This window comes from Limulus polyphemus, unplaced genomic scaffold, assembly GCF_000517525.1.
Source record: "Limulus polyphemus unplaced genomic scaffold, Limulus_polyphemus-2.1.2 Scaffold350, whole genome shotgun sequence".
Taxonomy (NCBI): domain Eukaryota; kingdom Metazoa; phylum Arthropoda; class Merostomata; order Xiphosura; family Limulidae; genus Limulus; species Limulus polyphemus.
Genome location: NW_013665960.1, coordinates 305,099 through 310,598, shown reverse-complemented (window position 1 = coordinate 310,598; position 5,500 = coordinate 305,099). Strand labels below are relative to the sequence as shown.

Sequence of the window (5,500 nt, the reverse complement as noted above, 5' to 3'; positions counted from 1 at the left end):
CGCCCTTTCAGCCGTGGGGGCGTTATAATGTGACGACCAATCCCCCTATTCGTTGATAAAAGAGTAGCCCAATAGTTGACGGTGGGTGGTGATGACTAGCTGCCTTCCCTCTAGTCTTACACTGCTAGATTAGGGAGGGCTAGCGCAGACAGCCCTCTTGTAGCTTAGCGCGAAATTCAGAAACAAACAAACAATCCTTACCTTAGGAAAGACATTGCGTTGTTGGAAAGGGTTCAGAGAATTGTTGCTAGAATGGTGCCTGGGATGGAGGGGTTGTCGTACGACGAGAGGATGAAATTTCTCAAAATGTATTCTCTTGAAAAAAAGAAGAGTTGGGGGGGGGGATCTGAATGAGGTGTTTGAGATTGTAAAGAGAATTGAGTGTGTTGATGTATCATCTTTTTTCATATTTAAAAGTGAGAATAGTAAGACTAGAAGACACAAATATAAATTTTGGCAAAATAGGAGCCATCTTCAGCTAAGACAGTTTTATTTTTCTAACAGGGTGTTTGGCCTTTGGAATGGGTTGCCTTCAGATGTTGTAGAGTTAGTAAATTTAAGTGAGTTTAAGAAAAAGCTTGATAAGTTAATAAATTATAAGGGCTGGCTTTAAGATTTTTCCTTTAATTATTTTAGTTTACTTTAAAGGATGGAACAGCCGAGGTGGACCAATAGGTCCCATGTTGTCCCAAAACATTATGCTATGTTATGTGAAAAAACTGTCTTCATTTTATATGAAAAAACGTAGCATATGAGAAATGTCTTAACTTTCAAATTATGTGAATTAAATATTAATTAAAGAAATTGGTTTTGATAAAAACAACAATGTGGGAGCAAATACTTTTAGAACATTTCATAGAAGTGAAATGATAATTAAATGTTTATGCCACTTGACTAACATGCTGGTTACCTGGGTTCTAGTATATATCTAGTTTTTAGTAAGTCGAAGTAAAATACTATTGAGCATTATCTTAAAATGTTTTATAACCACAAAGTATCGAAGAAATAACTGGAAACATGGTATGAACGTCAAGTGTTATGGCAGCATTGTCAACAAATCTTAAAAGTTATCAAGTGCAAACCAAAAATAATAAAATATTTGTAAGGTAACAGAAAAATGTATAATTATGCAATTATAGATATATACATATTTAAATAAAATTTTAAAATAATAAAATGAAAACAAAATACTCTACGTTAATTACTATGGGATTAAATAGAGTAAACTCTACTAATTAATAGAGTTGACCAAAAATAATAAGAGAAAAGAAAATAGTCGAAATATGTTGTAGAAGTCAGCTACAAGTGTTATAGAAGTTAGCTACAAATGTTATAGAAGTCAGCTACAAATGTTATAGAAGTTAGCTACAAATGTTATAGAAGTCAGCTACAGATGTTATAGAAGGCAAATGTTATTGAAGTTAGCTACAAATTTTATAGAAGTTAGCTACAAATGTTATAGAAGTCAGCTACAAATGTTGTAGAAGTTAGCTACAAATGTTACAGAAGTCAGCTACAAATGTTATAGAAGTCAGCTACAAATGTTATAGAAGTTAGCTACAAATGTTATAGAAGTCAGCTACAAATGTTATAGAATGCAAATTTTATTGAAGTTAGCTACTAATGTTATAGAAGGTAAATGTTTTTTTTCCTCAGTTTTTAAGAATATCATATGCTTTCAATTGTTTTATGAAAACTTTAGAAAACAGAAATTGTTTATATACATCAATAGTCTTTATACTCCTTGTCAATCCAAGAAGGTTCATTGACAATTGGGTTGTAGAGCAACGCGTTCCCCAGTGGTTAATTAAAAGGTGACAGGAAACAATTTTGGTGTCATTACACGACTGGTAAAATTCATTAAGTGTCTAGATTTTTTTGGACAGCAGTATTTAGTTGTCTCTGTTTCCTCATATGTCTGCGGACTTACATCACTAGAATCCAGGTTTCGATACCCGTGGTTGGCAGAGCACAGATAGCACATTGTGTAGCTTTGTGGTTAATTACAAAAACAAACAAACAAACATACTGTTTCCTCAAGTTTATGTTGGACAAGAAAGATCTTCCTTTTTACTAGCTTGTCTGTTAAATATCTGACAACATTGTTATATAGCTGGTAATGCTTATACTCTAAGCATTTATAGCAGCCTCGACATAGCTTCGTGTATCTACTGGCTTATCATAGATAATTGTGGTCTTGTTCCTGGAGAAACAATCACGAAACTCGATCTTGTCTGGAAACTCCTTCTGTATCATTTCTTTAAATGTACTGATTTTAGTTGTCTTTGTGAAAACTAAAGTTTTTGTAATACCTTTTTATAATACATTAACAGTGCTTCAAATATTCTTGTCTTATTCGTCTTCAAGCCAACAATGAGTAAATGTCAAAATAATACTTTTTTGACCTCGTTAAGTTGTATTTGTGTCAGTGTTGTCCTGAACCATAGTTTCAATGTTCGCATTTTAAAATATTTACATATTTCTTCCAAAAGTAACTATGGTAACGAACTTACGTAGTAAACGGATCGGGTGAACAATCCATTACAACCAGGATCTGTTTACGCAATGCCTCATCCCCTAGGTATACTGTGTGATTCTTGAAAGTTTGCCATGCAACTAGCTGTTGGGAGAGTCATAATCTGTCTCTTTAGGGATGCTTTTTGTTTTCTAGTTTTATACACGTACACATATATCCTTTTTATGACGTGGCCCACAGCTGCTGTTTGAAAGTTGACTTGCTGATGTACTTGGGGCATTTCCGATGTAACTGGTAATGTCAATATTTAAAATTTACTTTTTATGTTTATGCTGTTCTGTTTTTACTTAGATTACCTACTGAAACCTTCTTTTAGTTTTAAACCGCATTTGACATATAAAAAAATACCCCTGCTGGGTCACCATTCCTTTTAATTTTATCGTACACAGTTTCATCTCTATCTAAGCCCTCCCATTCTAGTCAACTTTATCATAAACAGTTCTATGTCTATCCAAATCCTTCCATTTCAGTTAACTTTATCGTACACAGCTTCATGTCTATACAAGACCTTCCATTATAGTTAACTTTATCATACAAGCTCCATGTCTATACAAGACCTTCCATTTCAGTTAACTTTATCATACACAGCTCCATGTCTATACAAGACCTTCCATTATAGTTAACTTTATCATACACAGCTCCATGTTTATACAAGACCTTCCATTTCAGTTAACTTTATCATACATAGTTCCATCTCTATCCATTCTTCAGTTCCAGTTAACTTTTACATACACAGTTCCATCTATATCCAAGCCTTCAGTTATCTTAACTTTATCATACACAGTTACATCTCTTTGGCACAAACTTACTTGTTCGGGTGAGAATGAAATAATAGGTATAGGATGATATCATTTGTAAATGTACGTGTTTTATTTCAACATTGTCTTTTTCGGAAAGTATGGTATTACACAAGAGTTAATTTTATTGCTTCTGTTCAGTCAGTTATTGGATTATTTCTGGTACTTTTTTGCCTTAATACGTCCTAGCTAATGATGATGAAAGAAAGTACCGTGTTTTGATTGATGAAAGTAAGTACCATGACCTAGTTATTATCAAGGAGTGAGTATCATGTCTTGACTCATGAAAGTAAGTACCATGTCTTGATTACTATTAAGAAGTATTATCCATGTCATGATTACTATCAGGAAGTGAGAACCATGTCTCGATTACTATTAGGACAATCAGTTTATATTCCCCCCTTTTTTTCTCAAAATATTGGGTACTAGCTGCAGTACTCGTCCCCTGGACGGAAGTTTTGTAAATTTATGATTAATGAAAGGTTATCTTAGGACATGAAAAGTTGCTTCCTTATATATGTAATTGTAAAAAATGAAAAAAAAAACCCATAAAAACCATAAAACGCAAAATACAAAACTGAAAATTTTTATTTACCCCTGCTAAGTATTAGAATTTTAAATGGCCTGAAACCCAGCTAAATGATACTTTAAATTTAGTAGTTAAATTATACTTTGGATTTAGTAGTTAAGTAATAGCCGATATACAGTTTATGATATTTGCCGACAAGATTGATACACAGTTTTCTTTTTTAATACAAAGATGTTTTAATATACACACAACAGTAGAATTTACAATACCAGTTATTACAAACAATGATTTATAAACAAAAATTTCACAAACCTACAAGCAATATAAAGTCTTCTTTCTAGTTTGGAACTTTCTTGACATCTCATCGAGGGTTTACGATGAGCGAGTTGGTTACGAATTGATATAGGTACAATTCACTTCGTAGGGAGCTAGCTAGCCCTGTAGTTCTCGCTGATCACTCGCCGATCACAGGTCGAGTTTCACCGATGGCGTTAGGTAAACTTTTCGTAAAAGTATTAATGTCCGATGTGAATCCACTGAAGTTAAATGGTTTGTAACGTTCGAACTCTATAAATATTCTTGGTCAAATATCTGAAGTTTTCCGATTGACAAGTGTTATAACAATCACAGTTATAGCTTCCGTAGTTTATAGCACACTGACTACAGGGAACTAATAATAGATACTCTCCTTTTGGCGCGTCGTGTTGGTTGTAGTTATAGGCGTCTATAGGTTTCTAGAAATTTCAGTTTTACGTGACAATACTGGCGCTAACACAAGTATTTACGTACACACATATATTGTTGATTCTTACACCCCAGAATCTTCTACAACTTTGGAGAATAGGCGGAAGTTTCGCAATACAAATTTAACAATATAAGCCTTGTATGTTTCTAAATATAAATTTAATCTCAACAAACGTTGACATTAAAATAAATATATAATAACAAATTCGTTACACCCCGCATGGACCTAATGAACGGCCATACCAGTTTTGGTAAAGCTACATCCACACCCCGCGAAGTAGTTACATGGACATACAACAGACAGTACTATTATATCTATATAGATTCAAATCAGCCAAAACATTAGTAACTTTGTGCTATACAATTTCTGTATGCTACGTTATAGAGAGATTTGTTTTCATTATGAAAGAGAGTACTTTGTCCGTATTACTATTAGGGTGATCTCTGTCAACCACTGCCTCTTCTCAAAAAATGGTGTAATCCGACAAGTTAAAACACTAGTAACTTTGTCCTTTGTAGTTTTTGTACAATTTTCTAAATAGCTAATGTTTTGTGTGAGTGCGGATGTTCTGCAATCTTTAAACAGGTTTGAAAACGGGTGATTAATCCAAACCCACAACATTTAAACCAAACTTGGATTGTTTGCAGTGTTACATCTCCGTTTGTTAATTGATTTTTCCGTAACTTCGTTCCAACGAAATTTTAACGACACAAGTCTTTACTTAATAAAACTGGTTTATTCTTTCCGAATATAACTTAACCGATACACTTAATCTCAATACTCGCGCTAAAACAACACTGTAACGAACGAACGTTAACTTCAACAATACGCTGTGACTGCAGTTCAATTACTCACTGTCTATCTACATACATTACCTTCCCCTCTTTTATATT

The 5,500-nt window shown here is 33.5% G+C and overlaps 1 long non-coding RNA gene across 1 annotated transcript in view; it reads left to right on the top strand.

The window, feature by feature from the left end:
* The first annotated feature begins 1,816 nt into the window (after nt 1–1,816).
* Nucleotides 1,817–5,500, top strand: part of LOC111085366 — a 26,046-nt gene continuing 22,362 nt past the window's right edge. The window contains exons 1-2 of the long non-coding RNA XR_002610214.1: nt 1,817–2,249; nt 3,523–3,622. This is a non-coding gene — a long non-coding RNA (uncharacterized LOC111085366). The remainder of the gene's footprint in view (nt 2,250–3,522; nt 3,623–5,500) is intronic.